This window comes from Henckelia pumila, chromosome 4, assembly GCF_033568475.1.
Source record: "Henckelia pumila isolate YLH828 chromosome 4, ASM3356847v2, whole genome shotgun sequence".
Lineage (NCBI taxonomy): Eukaryota > Viridiplantae > Streptophyta > Magnoliopsida > Lamiales > Gesneriaceae > Henckelia > Henckelia pumila.
In genome coordinates this window covers 169796625-169814421 of record NC_133123.1, presented here as the reverse complement: position 1 = coordinate 169814421, position 17797 = coordinate 169796625, and positions in this window count along the sequence as shown.

The window sequence follows — 17797 nt, the reverse complement described above, 5'->3', positions numbered from 1 at the left end:
AAGCGACTTGGGAGACAGAATCTGAAATGAGACAACGTTTTCCAGAGTTGTTCGGATGACGTGAGTTCTTCTTACTGTCTTTAGTTCTTTATTCTATCTTATGAGTTGTGGTTCTCGCTGATTTCGAGGACGAAATCTCTTCTTAGTGGGGGAGAATTGTAACGCCCCGTTTTTATCTTAAATGAGTTTATTTGAGTTAATCGGAGATTACAGAGTTCACGAGCCGACTTTATTTTGATCAGGGTCCTTTTTGCAAATTTTGGAAATTTTAGGGACTAAAATGCAAATATTGGATTTGTTATATTATCTACTCATTTGTTTGACTTTGAAAGCACTCCTCCTCCTCCTCACAACCGAGCTCCACCATTGAAGACGCCTCCAACACTTTCCAAGCTTTGTGATTTTGATTTCCGGTCGATCCAGCCGTTGGAAATTATTTCTGAAGGCAGATTATCGATCACAGCAGTGAGAGCTCTGTTATATTATTCGTTTGGAGTTTTCAAGCCCTGAGTTAGCAGCTGTTTGATCGTTTCAGAGTTTTGAACGAAGAACGGTATAGAGAAATTCTTTGCACTGTTACCTTGTTTTTGTATAAATTGGTTAGACTTTGATACAATCTCTTTGTAGCGTATCCAGACTTGGGAGCTACTGCATTGAAAGGTAAAAGCAGTCATCGTAGCGGGATAGCATACTCGGGACTGTGGTTCTCGAGTTTTCCCTTTTGAAATCACATACTTGCATCTACACTTGTTCTAGCATGAAGAACTTGTGTCTTGTTTGATTATATTGGCTTTTGTTAAATGGCTTTTGTGTTATATTTATGTTGTGCATTCATCTTGAGCCAATCTTGCTTTCAGCGGGCAGAACCGCCCTTTTTGTTTAGACGTTTGGGAACTATGATTGAGTGGCCCAGGTTGTAGTCTTTTCGTCTGGTGCTAGCATACTCATTATAGTTGCTCAAAGTCTAGAGGAGTGAGATACGTGGCACCACCTCGATTGGGAGAGTCGGTGAGTTGTTACGTGATCTTATCCTCGGGATCCCAAAAGCACAGCAGTAATCCCTCGTTATCAGATTTGATATCCCGGTTTAAAGACATGCATTTCATTACGTTGTTATTGATTGCATTATTGTATTGAAAGCATGTTTCCTGTTTTATTTCATGATATGTTGCTTTTACTGGGAATGTCATTCTCACCGGTTTTCCGGCTGTTGCTTTTTTTGTATGTGTACTTGGCAACAGGTGGGGCAGGAACAAGTCAGAAGAGGCATGGTTAGCTTCGAGGGCAAGTAGTAGAAGTGAGACTCGGTTTAGAAGTCGAATTAGCATGTTTATCTAGTTTAAGATTGAAGCATGTTAGAACTCGAACTTGATATGTTTTGTTATTCTAATTAGTTTGTATTCGGATTGTAATCTAAAATCGAAGTATGTTGTTGTTGTATCGTTTTAGACTTCTGGTTGTTTTTAGGCCTTCTGAAAGCATGACTTGTTATGGAATGTTTCCCTACACCCTGTTATTGCATATGTATTTGAAGGCATGTCGGACCAAGCGCGGAATCCTTTCTTTATTTTCTGCAGCCTGAGCATTTTCTGCCCAGGCCTTCCGCGCGCGCGCGAGGCCTTCGTTGGGCCTCTGAATTGTTTGCCCGCGCGCGCGCGAGCTTGGTACCTCGCGCGGGCGCGAGCCTTTGGTTGGTCTCGGTTGTTGAAGCCCGCGCACGCGCGAGCTTGGTTCCTCGCGCGCGGCGCGCGGCGTTTAAAAAAAAATAAAATAAAATAAAAAACTTTGAATTGTTTTACTCTTGGATTCTTGTTCGCTTACTTGTTGTTTAATCCGAGATTAGTGGTTTAGAATCGAGGTCTCACAAACCTTATTCGGATACTGGTTTCTACACCTCAAGAGTATGATTCTGAATTTCTAGGTTAATAAGTCTGAGCAGGGGATTAGCTCGATCTTAAATCAAGAGTAAGATTTGGTGAACGTGTCGGTTCATTTTGGGAGTCGTTCGGTTAAGTTATGAGTAAGTTAAGGGCGAGTCAATATAAGGTGGTTGTGCAGATTTTTGGTAAAGTGTAGCCGCTTCCCGAAAATTGGTTTTGTTCGGATTGTTCGGATTGGATTGAGAGGTTATGATCTGGTCATTTGGGTTAATTAGGATGTATAGGAGATGTCGGTTTGAGAGGTAGTTCATTTGGTTAAGAATGGTATAGATTAAGGTCCTTACGGGCCGAACGCCTGTATTGACACGTTTTTTGGATAAGTCTAAGATCCTAACGGGAGATTTTGTGCTTAGGGACAACCACTTATACATCATTTTCCATGGTTTTAAAGCTTTCATTCATCATTTGAAGTCGTGTTCGAGTTCCGGAGTTTCGAGTCAAGAAAAGATGGAAAGTTAAATTAAATGTAAAAGGTTGAATGGGGAATGTTGATTGTGATTTAAGACGTGAAATGTTGGATTGGGGGATGCCTCTGCTCACTTGCCAAATCAGACGTGTAGTGTGTTGTCGGGAGACATCTAGGCTTTCCTACAAAATTAGAGGGGCAATGTGGAGCCGAGAAGAACTCGGTTTCCTTGCCGACATAGTACTGTAGCCATTGATCGATAAAAACAAAAAGAGTCACAATCGAGGATCTAAATTCACAGAGGAAAGTTAAAGTTAAAGTTTATGAAAGTTACTGAGGAAAGTTCCAAGTTACAGTTTAAAGGTGTGAGTAAAGCTAATGCCTAAAAGCATGAGTTTGAGTAAAGTTGCGTGAGTTCTTTTTATGTGATTTCTTTACAGTTCCAAGTCTCATTTCCCGTTAAAGTTATGAAATTTTACGTTTAAAGGTGTGAGTTCATTGCATGCGATTTTCCTTTTTAGTTCCAAGCCTCATACCCTCTTTCAAATAAGACCTCTCAAAGAAAGTTTCAAGGTATTGTACATACTAGTATTTTAAGTATTATGCATGTATTTTAAACCCTCGTTATTTCGTGGTTTATACTTGAGTTCGAGGGGTATGACTCTTGAGTGGACTGCGATGTGGGCACGACACATCCCTCCGACCTATGCCAATCTTCTGCAAGATTCATTTACGCTTAAATGTTTTTTTATTGGGTAAATGTAAATGTAAGAACTTATAGATTTGAATTTATGGCATGTAAACCATTTAACTATTTCACGTTGTTGTTCGGATTGTAATGTTTGGTTAATCTCATGCTTTTCTCGTACTAGTTTTCCGTCTTGTGATAGTTTATTTAAATGTTGTGATTGAGACAGTTGGGTTTTCATAGTTACAGATAAGTCATGCCAAATTTTTTTGAAAAATCCACATTTTTATATTTATGTTGTGCATTCATCTTGAGCCAATCTTGCTTTCAGCGGGCAGAACCGCCCTTTTTGTTTAGACGTTTGGGAACTATGATTGAGTGGCCCATGTTGTATTCGTTTCGTCTGGTGCTAGCATACTCATTATAGTTGCTCAAAGTCTAGAGGAGTGAGATACGTGGCACCACCTCGATTGGGAGAGTCGGTGAGTTGTTACGTGATCTTATCCTCGGGATCCCAAAAGCACAGCAGTAATCCCTCGTTATCAGATTTGATATCCCGGTTTAAAGACATGCATTTCATTACGTTGTTATTGATTGCATTATTGTATTGAAAGCATGTTTCCTGTTTTATTTCATGATATGTTGCTTTTACTAGGAATGTCATTCTCACCGGTTTTCCGGCTGTTGCTTTTTTTGTATGTGTACTTGGCAACAGGTGGGGCAGGAACAAGTCAGAAGAGGCATGGTTAGCTTCGAGGGCAAGTAGTAGAAGTGAGACTCGGTTTAGAAGTCGAATTAGCATGTTTATCTAGTTTAAGATTGAAGCATGTTAGAACTCGAACTTGATATGTTTTGTTATTCGAATTAGTTTGTATTCGGATTGTAATCTAAAATCGAAGTATGTTGTTGTTGTATCGTTTTAGACTTCTGGTTGTTTTTAGGCCTTCTGAAAGCATGACTTGTTATGGAATGTTTCCCTACACCCTGTTATTGCATATGTATTTGAAGGCATGTCGGACCAAGCGCGGAATCCTTTCTTTATTTTCTGCAGCCTGAGCATTTTCTGCCCAGGCCTTCCGCGCGCGGGCGAGGAATTCCTCGCGCGCGCGCGAGGCCTCCGTTGGGCCTCTGAATTGTTTGCCCGCACGCGCGCGAGCTTGGTACCTCGCGCGGGCACGAGCCTTTGGTTGGTCTCGGTTGTTGAAGCCCGCGCACGTGCGAGCTTGGTTCCTCGCGCGGGCGCGCGGCGTTTAAAAAAAAAAAAAAAAAAAAACTTTGAATTGTTTTACTCTTGGATTCTTGTTCGCTTACTTGTTGTTTAATCCGAGATTAGTGGTTTAGAATCGAGGTCTCACATTAAGTGGTATCAAAGCGTTAAGATTCTTGGTCGAATTAGAGTGAGCGGGGTAGATCGAGTCTGTGTGCAATGACTCCTCGCATGTGTTTGAATTATTTAATTGTGTACTTAATTCCATGCGAGCATGCTTTATTGTTTGAGCATTATTTGAATTACATGGTTGTGTGATTTAAATTAATAAAGCATGATCTACTTGAGATATAACTGTTTCTGTTCTCGACTGGTATTCGGTATTCCAAGCGGTTGTAAGGGCACTGATGGTAGCGATTGAGATATCTCGTGTGCTAACCTTTGATAATCAGATGGGTCCTCGTCGAGTGATAAACAGAAACACACCACCAGTTATCCCTGCGACTGAGCAAGCTAGCACTGAGGTTGATCAGTTGGATGCTTCAGCGACTCCTATGGAAACCTTGCTGAAGAGGTTTCAGTCGTTCAATCCGCCATTGTTGATGGGTTCAGAAAATCCAGTTGACTGTGAGAGTTGGTTGGATGATATGGATCAGTTGTTTGATTCCATTGACTACACAGATGACCGCCGAATCAGGTTAGTAATTCATCAGCTGCGTGGTGGTGCTAAGAGCTGGTGGATCATGACAAAGAAAGCAATTGAGAGTAGAGGTACAGAGGTTACTTGGACTCTTTTTAAATCTGAGTTTTATAAGCGGTTTTTCCCTATCTCGTATCGTAAGGATAAGGGAGCAGAGTTTGCAAATCTGAGGAAAGGGAATCTGAACATTGAAGAGTACGTGGCTAAGTTCGATAGTCTGTTGCGTTTTGCACCGCTAATTGCCGGAGATGAAGAAGCTAAGGCAGATCAGTTCATCAACGGGTTGAACCCCGATGTCTTCACGTTGGTTAACACCAACAGGCCTAGCAACTTTGCGGATGCCATGAATTACGCAAAGGGAGCAGAAGCAGGCTTGTGGAGGCAAAGAGGTAATCAGGGGGCTGTAAGAGTAGGTGCCCAGTGAGCCAACTGTGTGGCTATGGGCTTTGATGACTCTTTGTATAAACAATCTTTTGTTTAATATTATTTACACTTTTATTAATGGCAATGACTTTATATTACTTCATATTGTTATATTGTGATATACTATTGTTGTTTTGATAAAGACCTTGAATATACTATAGTGTATGTAAGATGTGGTTGAACATGGGGATGTCTATCATGAAATACATCTTATAGTCACTGTATATTCTAAAACCGTTCCTAGTCGATTGAGCCGTCCGATAATAAGGATAAGGATCGCTCGAGTTTGAGACTAGCATTTGCGATGCGGAGTACCACGTTTCATTGGTAGGGAACATGGAGATGTTCGAAGCATGCAAATGGATATTCATAGGATGAATAATCGAACTACCCTATCCGGACTTTCCAAGTGGTTATCACTTATCGAGTGGATAAAGTCCGCGGTTTTGGTTGTACACCATTAGTCCTTACGACTTGAAACATCATGGAGACTCTATATGCTAGTGCTGTGCTTTGACTCGTTTACCGACTCTATGGGGGTCATCAGGTGTCGAGATTGGGTACAGTTACGACACATATAGGAGTCAATGCATTGTTGTCAAGGATTCACCACATACTTGCGAGTGTGGATATCCTATGCGATCTGAGGAGATATTAGTGTGACAAATCTCTGGCCAGAGTACTTGATGTGATTTAAGAAATGGTTTCTTAGTAGCACATGCGATGTCACTAATTGGATCTTCAAGATGTATTGTATAGTTATCGAATCTTGAGCGACTCTCGATATACCAATGGTTGTTGATTCGATCGGGATATATGGATGAAGGGACCGTACTGTACGCTAACCAAAATCTACTAGTTCTTGTAGGCACTATCAGTGATACCTAGGGAATCATGGGGCGATGTTGCTAGGCGCTTTACCTTGATTCGTTGGGCAAGTCGGAAAGTGTTGTTCCGAGTCACAAGGAGTTGTGAGCCCACGGCTAGCTGTATCCCTGAACCATTGAGGGTCACACAGTGTAATGGAGTTTTAATCCCCGTTGAGATAGTTAAATTTAAAAGTTAAATTTAATGAACTAAGGAGTTGGACTTCTTAAATAAGAGTAAGGGAGTAGGATTTCCTAAAATGACATAGGGATGGACATTTTTGGAAACCACTGAATTCGGATTCAGGAAAATTTATTTTGACTTTAAAATGTGCAGAAATGGTTTCTGTGCACATTGGTGAAATTGGTTCATCAATCGGAGTCACGATGAATTTAATATTAATTTCTGAACGTGCGGGCTTTGCTTGTCGGGCCCTAGCTTATGACTAATGGGCCCTAAGGTGTTAGTGGCCTGCATTATAAATAAGTTATTGCAGTACAGAAATTACACACAACAGCTCATAATTTTTGAGACAGAAAATCGAAACCCTCCTCTCTCTCAAAAGTTTTCGGCCGTCCCCTCCCTGTTCTCTGCCCGAGAAATTCCGGTCTGTGATTTTAATTGCAGTAAGGAATAACGAATCAGATTCGTTTAATCTCTTCGCAGAAAACTTCTGATAGATTTTCTAGTGCAATCTATCAGAGGGATTTAAACCCCATTCGTGGACCTGATTGAAGGAGTTCATCAGTTCCTGGGAGATACAAGAAGCGCAGAGAAATCTGTGTGGTGTCCAATAATCTCGCTTCGAGATTGAAGGTAAAATTTAATTAATTGTTATTTAATTTTACACACACTTATAATTTAATCGTTGAACGGTTGATACCCACACTATGGAATTGTTCCATAATAAAATTTTAAACTTCCGCTGCACCGGGTATCAATCGTGATTGATCTGAACGCCAGTTTTCCAAAAGTGGTATCAGAGCCAGGTTGCTCAGATCAAACGATTGAATTAATCAATTGTACAAAATTTTTGAGTCTCGGTTTTTGAAACAAAATAAATATTTTTAAATAAAATTTTTTTTTTTTTCGGGGCAAAACCCGGGCAGCGATTGGATCGCTGCCCGGAGGGGGCGGCGATGGTCGCTGCCCCCGGGGGAGGCGCACGGCGCCGCCCAAAGGGGGCGCACGGCGCCGCCCAGCGGCGGCACCAGGCGCCGCCAGGGCAGCGAGAGTCGCTGCCCTAAGGGGGCAGCCGGGCTGCCCCCGGCCCGCGCCCCGGGTGCGGGCCGGCCCGGGAGTGTCCCGGGCGGCCCGCGGGAAAAATTAAATTTTTATTTAAAATTAATTTTAATGTGATAAAATTTTATTTTTGGTCCGGTCAAAAATTGTTTTTGATTGGTTCACGAGATTTCGGATCGAATTGTTCGAGTCCGTAAATTTTAAAATTGATTTTGGATAAATTTGAATTTTTGGAAAATTTTAATGTTTTATCCGTAAATTGAATTTTGAAATCAATTATTTTGGTACAATTGATGATAAGATATGATCTTATGATATATTGAGTAAAATATGATTTTATTTGTAAAATTGGATTTTATAGATAAAATATGATTTTATTTGATATAGAGATAAAATATGATTTTATATGTGAAATGAGATTTTATATATAAAATATGATTTTATCTTGTTTAAATTTGAATTGCCACTGCATGTTATCCAATAAATTAATTTTGAATTAAATGTTATTGGATAAGGATGATCGATTGCCATGACCAATTTTGTAGGTGTATGTTAGGAATTTACATTTTGTTTTTATTGTTGTTGGTTTTATTAATGGGCCTGGTTTATGGCCCGATATGAATGTCATATGTAATAAAAGTGGGCTTGGTTTATAGCCCGTTCCCACCCCTAAAAATGTATCCCCTACTTGTCATTGTTATTTATTGTAAATGCATTAGATTTAGTGGGAGATCAAGATTTGAAGATGGTGGGCCCAGCAGACAATAAAGACTGAAGAAATGTAAATTGGAAGCACATGTAATAGGATTGCATTGCATACTGCATATTACCTAGGATTGGACTAAGACCCGTGATTGGCAACCACGGGTCAATTAGAAATGGAATCGATCATCCTATATAATATTTGATATTATGATTGTATGCATGTTTAGACATAAATTGCGTGAATCCGGCAAGCATGCAATAAAATGAATATGATGAGACAAATATATTTATAATTAAAAATCCCTCATTTTAAATATGATTTAAAATTTATATCAAGATAAATAAAAGAAATTTAAATTTGTTTAAATGTTCCCACCTTCCATCAACGGTCAATGTATGTGATGCTACCCGCGGATACGGTCCGGCTCATATTATTGGGGGGGCCCGTCCGTCGGAAAGCTGTACATTGGATCGACAAATGTTGTAAGTTGGGTGGAACTCCCATGGGATCGGCTCATATTATTGGGGGATCCACATGGCGACCGTCCATCACAACTTAATATTGATGGGTCATCTTGACATGTCACTTTAAACGGCGTCATATTATTGGGCCCTTATTGGACATGAGGTAAACACATGGGGGTTTCTTTGGAAGCAATTGGGCTCTACCTTTTGAGAATTATGGTTGGCTGATATTATTCGGGACCATAAGTTTGTCAATTGGACTCCATGTTCTCACTAAGGAAAAAGTTTCCCGTTTTCACTAGAGGGTGGTGAAATCGTTAAAATGGTGGGAGTGAGATTCATAAAATTAAATTCGCCTATTTTATGTCTTAGTAAATTGTTAAACAATCATTGATATATGTCTGTTTTTCTTTTCAGTATTTCATACAATGAATTCGCGAAATCCATTATTCTCGATCCTCGAACAAAACAAGTTGACTGACGCAAACAATACAGAATGATTCCATAAGTTAAGATTGTCCTAAGTTCGGAAAAAGATTTTCTAAGTGTTAGAAAAGGCTTCTCCGAAAACAGCCCCGGCTGATGTAACTGCCGAAAGGTTGGCCGAATTAGAGAAATGGTTGGACGATGATCTCAAGGCCAAATGTTACATGCAAAATTGGACAAGTCTAAACAAGTTTGCCATCACTGCAAGAAACCCGGTAATTGGAAACGTAACTGCAAGGAATACCCCAAGCAGTTGCGAACTGCAAAGGGTATGTTTTACATTGAAATAAATGTTTTTTTTAATACTACTTCTTGGGTATTGGATACCAGATGTAGATCTCATATTTGCAATGAGTTGCAAATGATAACAAGAAGTAATAGGATAAGGATGGGTGAGACCCAGTCAAGGCTCGGGAATGGTTCCAGAGTTAAATCCATAGCTATGGGAAATATTTATTTTTTGCAGAACGGTTTTAAGTTACTTTTGATAGATGTTTTATTTGTTCCAGATTTAATTAAAACATTATTTCTGTTTCTATGCTAGATAGAGATGGTTATTCTTGCAATTTTGTGAATGAGATTTGCAATATTTACAAGAATGAATGTTTAATTGGAAATGGACAATTTGAAAACGATCTATACAACTTAAAACTAAAAGACGTTCCAATGAATTATGTTGATAAACCGGCTACAATAAACAAAAGGAAAAACGATAGTCAAAACCCGGCAAACCTATGGCACGCTAGGCTAGGTCATATTTTCTCAAGAAGGATGAACAAGCTAGTGGGAGAGGGCATGTTTGATATGTCTGATATTAACTCTCTACCTACTTGTGAATCTTGTCTAAAAGGAAAAATGACTAAATCTCCTTTTAAGGGGAAACCTGAGCGTAGACAAAATCTGTTGGATTTGATCCATATAGATGTTTGTGGTCCATTTAGAGTAGAGACTCAACATGGCCACACCTACGTCATTACCTTTACTGATGATTATTCAAGGTATGGGTATTTATATTTGATGAAATATAAGTCTGAAGCATTTGAAAAGTTCAAAGAATTCAAGGCTGAAGTAGAAAACAAGCTAGGTAAAAGTATTAAAGCACTTCGATCGGATCGAGGTGGAGAATACTTGAGTACCGAGTTTTTGGACTATCTGAAAGAGAATGAGATTCTCTCTCAGTGGACTCCTCCTATGACACCACAGCTTAATGGTGTATCGGAGCGTCGTAATCGAACTTTGTTGGACATGGTTCGATCTATGATGAGCTTCACTGAGCTTCCACCTTCGTTTTGGGGCTATGCGCTTGAAACGGCGGTATTGTTGTTGAACAACGTCCACACTAAAGCAGTGGACAAAACACCATACGAGTTATGGAATGGCAAAGCTCCTAAGTATTCGTACTTGAGGATTTGGGGATGTCCTGCTTACGTGAAGCAGACAGTGGGAGACAAGTTGGATAGTCGATCCAGCTTATGTTATTTTGTGGGGTATCCGAAGAACTCAATCGGATATTATTTCTATTATCCTGCTGAAACAAAGGTGTTTGTTTCTAGGAATGCCACCTTCTTGGAGAAGGAGTTCTTATTGGATAAGAAAGGCGAGATGATGGAACTCGAAGAAGTTCGAGAAGAACCCGAAATACAAAATAACGATCCTACACCTCAGGAACCATTGCTGGACACGTCTGAATCTAGAAGATCCGAGAGGACTTCTAGACCTCCAGTTCGATATGGTCTTCTTCTTGAAGGGGGTCAAGATGAACCCGACATTGGATGTGATCCAAGAAACTTCAAGGAAGCAATTTCTGATGCGTATTCGAATTTATGGCTTGAAGCTATGCAGTCAGAATTGGATTCGATGCATACAAACCAAGTTTGGTCTTTAGTAGATCCTCCCGATGGAATTGTTCCGATAGGGTGTAAATGGATCTACAAAAGAAAGCTTGGGCCTGATGTTAAGGTATTGACCTACAAGGCGCGATTGGTGGCGAAAGGTTATACTCAAAGGCAAGGAGTTGACTATGATGAAACCTTTTCACCAGTTGCTATGTTCAAGTCCATAAGAATCCTTATTGCCATAGCTGCATGGTATGACTATGAGATATGGCAAATGGATGTGAAGACTGCTTTTCTTAATGGAGACATTAAGGAGGAAATCTATATGAAGCAGCCTGAGGGGTACACATCCATGGGAAGCGAGCATAAGGTATGCAAGCTTCAGAGATCAATTTATGGTCTAAAACAAGCATCAAGAAGTTGGAACCAGAAATTTGATGAAACAATAAAAGATTTTGGTTTCATCAAGAACCCGGAGGAACCTTGCGTGTACAAGAAAGTAGTTAAGGATGCGGTGACATTCTTAGTACTTTATGTTGATGACATCCTACTCATTGGGAATGATGTAGGGATGTTGCAGTCAACAAAGATATGGTTATCAGGTAGATTTTCGATGAAGGATTTTGGAGAGGCATCCTACATTCTTGGGATACAGATCTATAGAGATAGGTCTAAGAGAATGATAGGACTCACTCAATCAACCTACATCGATACCATATTGAAACGGTTTTCAATGGATGGGTCCAAAAGAGGACATCTACCCATGTGTCATGGAGTTTCTCTATCCAAGTCTATGTGTCCCAAGACTGATGCAGAGATAGAGAATATGACACATGTACCATATGCGTCAGCTATAGGTAGTATCATGTATGGGATGATATCTACCAGACCGGATGTAGCATTTGCTCTGAGTGTCACGAGCAGATATCAGTCTAATCCTGGTCAAATGCATTGGAAAGCCGTGAAGGACATTCTTAAGTACTTACGAAGGACTAAGAATATGTTCATGGTTTATGGAGGACGAGAACTCAAATTGGAAGGCTATACCGACTCTAGCTTCCAAAGTGATGTGGGTGACTCGAAGTCAACCTCTGGATTTGTGTTCATGCTCAATGGCGGTGCTGTCTCTTGGAAGAGTTCCAAGCAGGACACCACAGCGGATTCCACCACTGAGGCTGAATACATTGCAGCATCAGCTGCTGCTAAAGAGGCCGTTTGGATGAGGAAGTTCGTCCAAGAGTTGGGCGTCATTCCTGAATTTGTTGGTCCAGTCCCGGTGTACTGTGACAACACGGGTGCCATTGCTCAAGCAAAGGAACCAAGGTCTCATCAAAGATCCAAACACGTACTGAGGAAATACCACATAATCCGGGAGATTGTGGAAAGAGGAGACATCATTGTCGAACGAGTGGCCTCTGCAGACAATATCGCTGATCCGCTTACTAAGCCCTTGCCAGGACCATTGTTTGACAAACATCGCGAAGCAATGGGTCTACGTAGTATGACTAGTTGGCTATAGGGCAAGTGGGAGATTGTAAGAGTAGGTGCCCAGTGAGCCAACTGTGTGGCTATGGGCTTTGATGACTCTTTGTATAAAAAATCTTTTGTTTAATATTATTTACACTTTTATTAATGGCAATGACTTTATATTACTTCATATTGTTATATTGTGATATACTATTGTTGTTTTGATAAAGACCTTGAATATACTATAGTGTATGTAAGATGTGGTAGAACATGGGGATGTCTATCATGAAATACATCTTATAGTCACTGTATATTCTAAAACCGTTCCTAGTCGATTGAGCCGTCCGATAATAAGGATAAGGATCGCTCGAGTTTGAGACTAGCATTTGCGATGCGGAGTACCACGTTTCATTGGTAGGGAACATGGAGATGTTCGAAGCATGCAAATGGATATTCATAGGATGAATAATCGAACTACCCTATCCGGACTTTCCAAGTGGTTATCACTTATCGAGTGGATAAAGTCCACGGTTTTGGTTGTACACCATTAGTCCTTACGACTTGAAACATCATGGAGACTCTATATGCTAGTGCTGTGCTTTGACTCGTTTACCGACTCTATGGGGGTCATCAGGTGTCGAGATTGGGTACAGTTACGACACATATAGGAGTCAATGCATTGTTGTCAAGGATTCACCACATACTTGCGAGTGTGGATATCCTATGCGATCTGAGGAGATATTAGTGTGACAAATCTCTGGCCAGAGTACTTGATGTGATTTAAGAAATGGTTTCTTAGTAGCACATGCGATGTCACTAATTGGATCTTCAAGATGTATTGTATAGTTATCGAATCTTGAGCGACTCTCGATATACCAATGGTTGTTGATTCGATCGGGATATATGGATGAAGGGACCGTACTGTACGCTAACCAAAATCTACTAGTTCTTGTAGGCACTATCAGTGATACCTAGGGAATCATGGGGCGATGTTGCTAGGCGCTTTACCTTGATTCGTTGGGCAAGTCGGAAAGTGTTGTTCCGAGTCACAAGGAGTTGTGAGCCCACGGCTAGCTGTATCCCTGAACCATTGAGGGTCACACAGTGTAATGGAGTTTTAATCCCCGTTGAGATAGTTAAATTTAAAGAGTTAAATTTAATGAACTAAGGAGTTGGACTTCTTAAATAAGAGTAAGGGAGTAGGATTTCCTAAAATGACATAGGGATGGACATTTTTGGAAACCACTGAATTCGGATTCAGGAAAATTTATTTTGACTTTAAAATGTGCAGAAATGGTTTCTGTGCACATTGGTGAAATTGGTTCATCAATCGGAGTCACGATGAATTTTATATTAATTTCTGAACGTGCGGGCTTTGCTTGTCGGGCCCTAGCTTATGACTAATGGGCCCTAAGGTGTTAGTGGCCTGCATTATAAATAAGTTATTGCAGTACAGAAATTACACACAACAGCTCATAATTTTTGAGACAGAAAATCAAAACCCTCCTCTCTCTCAAAAGTTTTCGGCCGTCCCCTCCCTGTTCTCTGCCCGAGAAATTCCGGTCTGTGATTTTAATTGCAGTAAGGAATAACGAATCAGATTCGTTTAATCTCTTCGCAGAAAACTTCTGATAGATTTTCTAGTGCAATCTATCAGAGGGATTTAAACCCCATTCGTGGACCTGATTGAAGGAGTTCATCAGTTCCTGGGAGATACAAGAAGCGCAGAGAAATCTGTGTGGTGTCCAATAATCTCGCTTCGAGATTGAAGGTAAAATTTAATTAATTGTTATTTAATTTTACACACACTTATAATTTAATCGTTGAACGGTTGATACCCACACTATGGAATTGTTCCATAATAAAATTTTAAACTTCCGCTGCACCGGGTATCAATCGTGATTGATCTGAACGCCAGTTTTCCAACAGGGGCACCTCAGCAGCAGAGGCAGTATCAGAACCAACCATCTCAGTACCAGAATCAGCCACCTCAACATCAGAACCAGCAGCAGAGGTATGAAGGTGGAAACAGTGGGGGAAACAGAAAGGATCAGTACAAGGCAAGAGGTAAACAGTTCAAGAGACAGGGGAACAGTTCGTCCAGTTCCAGTGGTTCGAAGCAATTCGGTTCAGGACCGAGTTCTGGGTCATCATCCTTGTACTGCAGCAAGTGTGGAGGAAGACACTCACCGGATCAGTGTGTGGGAGTCTTCGACAATTGTAACACATGTCAGCAACCGGGACACTTCTCTAAAGTGTGCCCTCAACGTAATAGAGATAGAGCTCAGAGTGGGAGTTCGTCTAGACCTGCAGCTCAGACGGAGAGGCAGTCGTCTGTAGTACACTCTTTCCAACCCCAGCAACAGCAGAACAGACAAGGAGGTAGCTCTAGTGCAAATCAGCCTCCGAGACAGCAAGCACGAGTCTTTGCATTGACAGAGGATCAGGAACAGGCAGCACCTGACGATGTCATAGCAGGTAACTGTTTGATTTTCGGTCATTCTGCTCATGTCTTGATAGATACAGGTGCTTCCCATTCCTTTATCTCTGAGAAATATGTTTTATTGCACGCTTTGCCAACTGAATTGTTGCCTACTGTAGTAGCTGTTACTTCACCTTTGGGTGGAGGAATTGTTTCTGTCCGACTAGTCAGGAACTGTGAACTTTGTTTTGAGGGAAATTTGTTAGAATTCGACTGTATTGTACTTGGGCTGTCAGATTTTGATTGTATTGTCGGGATAGATGCTTTAACCAAGTACAGGGCGAAAGTTGATTGTTTTCTGAAGGTTTTCAGGTTCAGACCTGAAATGGCAGACGAGTGGAAATTCTTTGGTAAGGGTTCTCGATCTAGAATTCCTTTGATTTCAGTGTTATCTATGACTCGTTTGTTACAGAGAGGTGCAGAAGGATTTTTGGTTTATGCGGTTGATGTACTGAAATCTAGCCCAGCTTTGGTTGACTTACCAGTGGTTAGAGATTTTGCTGATGTGTTTCCGGAAGATGTTCCTGGATTTCCACCCATTCGAGAAGTCGAATTCAGCATTGACTTAGTGCCAGGTACTCAACCTATTTCAAAAGCTCCTTATCGTATGTCACTTGTTGAATTGAGAGAGTTGAAGGAGCAGCTTGAGGATTTGATTGCCAAGGGATACATCAGACCTAGTGTATCGCCTTGGGGTGCTCCTGTTCTATTCGTTCGGAAGAAGGATGGTTCTATGCGGCTCTGTATCGACTACCGCCAATTGAATCAGGCTACAGTTAAGAACAGATATCCTTTACCCCGAATAGATGACTTGTTTGATCAACTGCAGGGTTCTTCTGTCTACTCTAAGATTGATCTGAGGTCAGGCTACCATCAGCTGAGAGTGCGAGAGGAAGATGTTCCTAAGACCGCATTCAGAACGAGGTATGGTCACTTTGAGTTTATAGTCATGCCGTTCGGTTTGACTAACGCTCCAGCTGTTTTTATGGGTTTGATGAACCGTATCTTTCAGCGTTATTTAGATGAGTTCGTCATTATTTTCATCGATGATATTCTTATCTACTCGAAGAACCGTACTGACCATGTAGAGCACTTGAGAATCGTCTTGCAGATTTTGCGAGTTGAGCAGTTGTTTGCCAAGCTATCGAAATGCGAATTTTGGTTAGATCGAGTTGTCTTTCTCGGTCATATTATTTCTGAAGATGGGATTTCTGTCGATCCCAGCAAAATCGAAGCGGTTATGAATTGGCCTAGACCGACATCAGTACCTGAGATCCGAAGCTTCATGGGTTTAGCTGGTTATTACCGTCGTTTCATCGAGGGTTTCTCGTCTATTGCCAAGCCTATTACCCAGCTGACTCAGAAGAATGCGCCTTTTGTCTGGACTCCAGATTGTGAGGCTAGCTTTGTTGATCTAAAGAGGAGACTGACCAGTGCTCCAATTCTTACTATTCCGAAGGGTACTGGAGGGTTCACAGTCTATTGTGATTCTTCTAACCGAGGCTTGGGTTGTGTTCTTATGCAGCATAAGCATGTGGTGGCATATGCATCAAGGCAGCTGAAACCGCATGAGACTCATTATCCGGTCCATGATCTTGAACTAGCTGCGATCGTCTTTTTTCTGAAGATCTGGCGTCACTATCTTTATGGTGAGTCTTTCGAGATCTTTTCTGACCATAAGAGTCTTAAGTACTTGTTTTCTCAAGCAGAGCTGAATATGAGACAGAGGAGATGGTTAGATCTGTTGAAGGATTTCGACTGTGAATTCAAGTACTATCCGGGGAAGTCTAATGCAGTTGCAGATGCCTTGAGCCGAAAGCTTTGTTCTTTATCTCTTTCTACTATGGGTGTTTCCCAGTTGATCGATAATTGTTGCACTTCTGGTTTAGAGTTTGAAACAGATAGGGAGACTATCAGAGTGTTTGCTATTCAAGCCGAGCCAGAGATGTTTGTTGCAATCAGAGAAGCACAGAAGTCTGAGCCGAGCATCCAGATTTCAGTAGAGAAAGTCAGATCGGGCCATCAGTCTGAATTCCAGGTTAGAGATGATGTTTTGTTCGTGAATAATCGTATTGTTGGGCCTGATATTTCGGAGTTGAGACAGCGTATTCTCCGAGAGGCTCATTGCAGTCGGTTTAGCGTTCATCCTGGAGGTCGTAAGATGTACAACGATCTGAAGAGTCAGTTCTGGTGGAAGAGAATGAAGGACAATGTTGCGAGATTTGTATCTCGGTGTTTGAATTGTCAGCAAGTGAAAGCAGAGCGGAAGCGACCAGGTGGTCTTTTGCACAGCCTATCTGTTCCTGAATGGAAATGGGATCACATTTCTATGGATTTTGTCACGAAGCTACCACGATCCGTTCGAGGATGCGATGCTATTTGGGTAGTGATCGACCGATTGACGAAGTCTGCGTGTTTTATTCCGTACAGGATGACGTATCGTCATGATCAGATGGCTGAGTTGTATGTTAGCAATGTTGTGAGATTGCATGGTGTGCCGAAGTCGATCGTTTCAGACAGAGATCCTAGATTCACTTCTCACTTCTGGCACAGTCTTCAGGGGGCACTTGGTACTCGATTGCATCTGAGTACAGCTTATCATCCTCAGACAGATGGACAGTCAGAGCGGACTATCCAGACGTTGGAGGATATGCTGCGAGCGGTAGTGCTAGACTTTGGCACTAGTTGGCAGGATTCTTTGCCTCTTGTCGAGTTTTCTTACAACAACAGCTTCCAAGCGAGTATCGGTATGGCGCCTTTTGAGGCTTTGTATGGTAGAAAGTGCCGATCTCCGTTGTTTTGGGATGAATTGTCCGAGTCACCAGATTTGGGACCGGAGATGCTTAGAGATATGGCAGAGCAGGTTAAGATCATTCAGACCAGA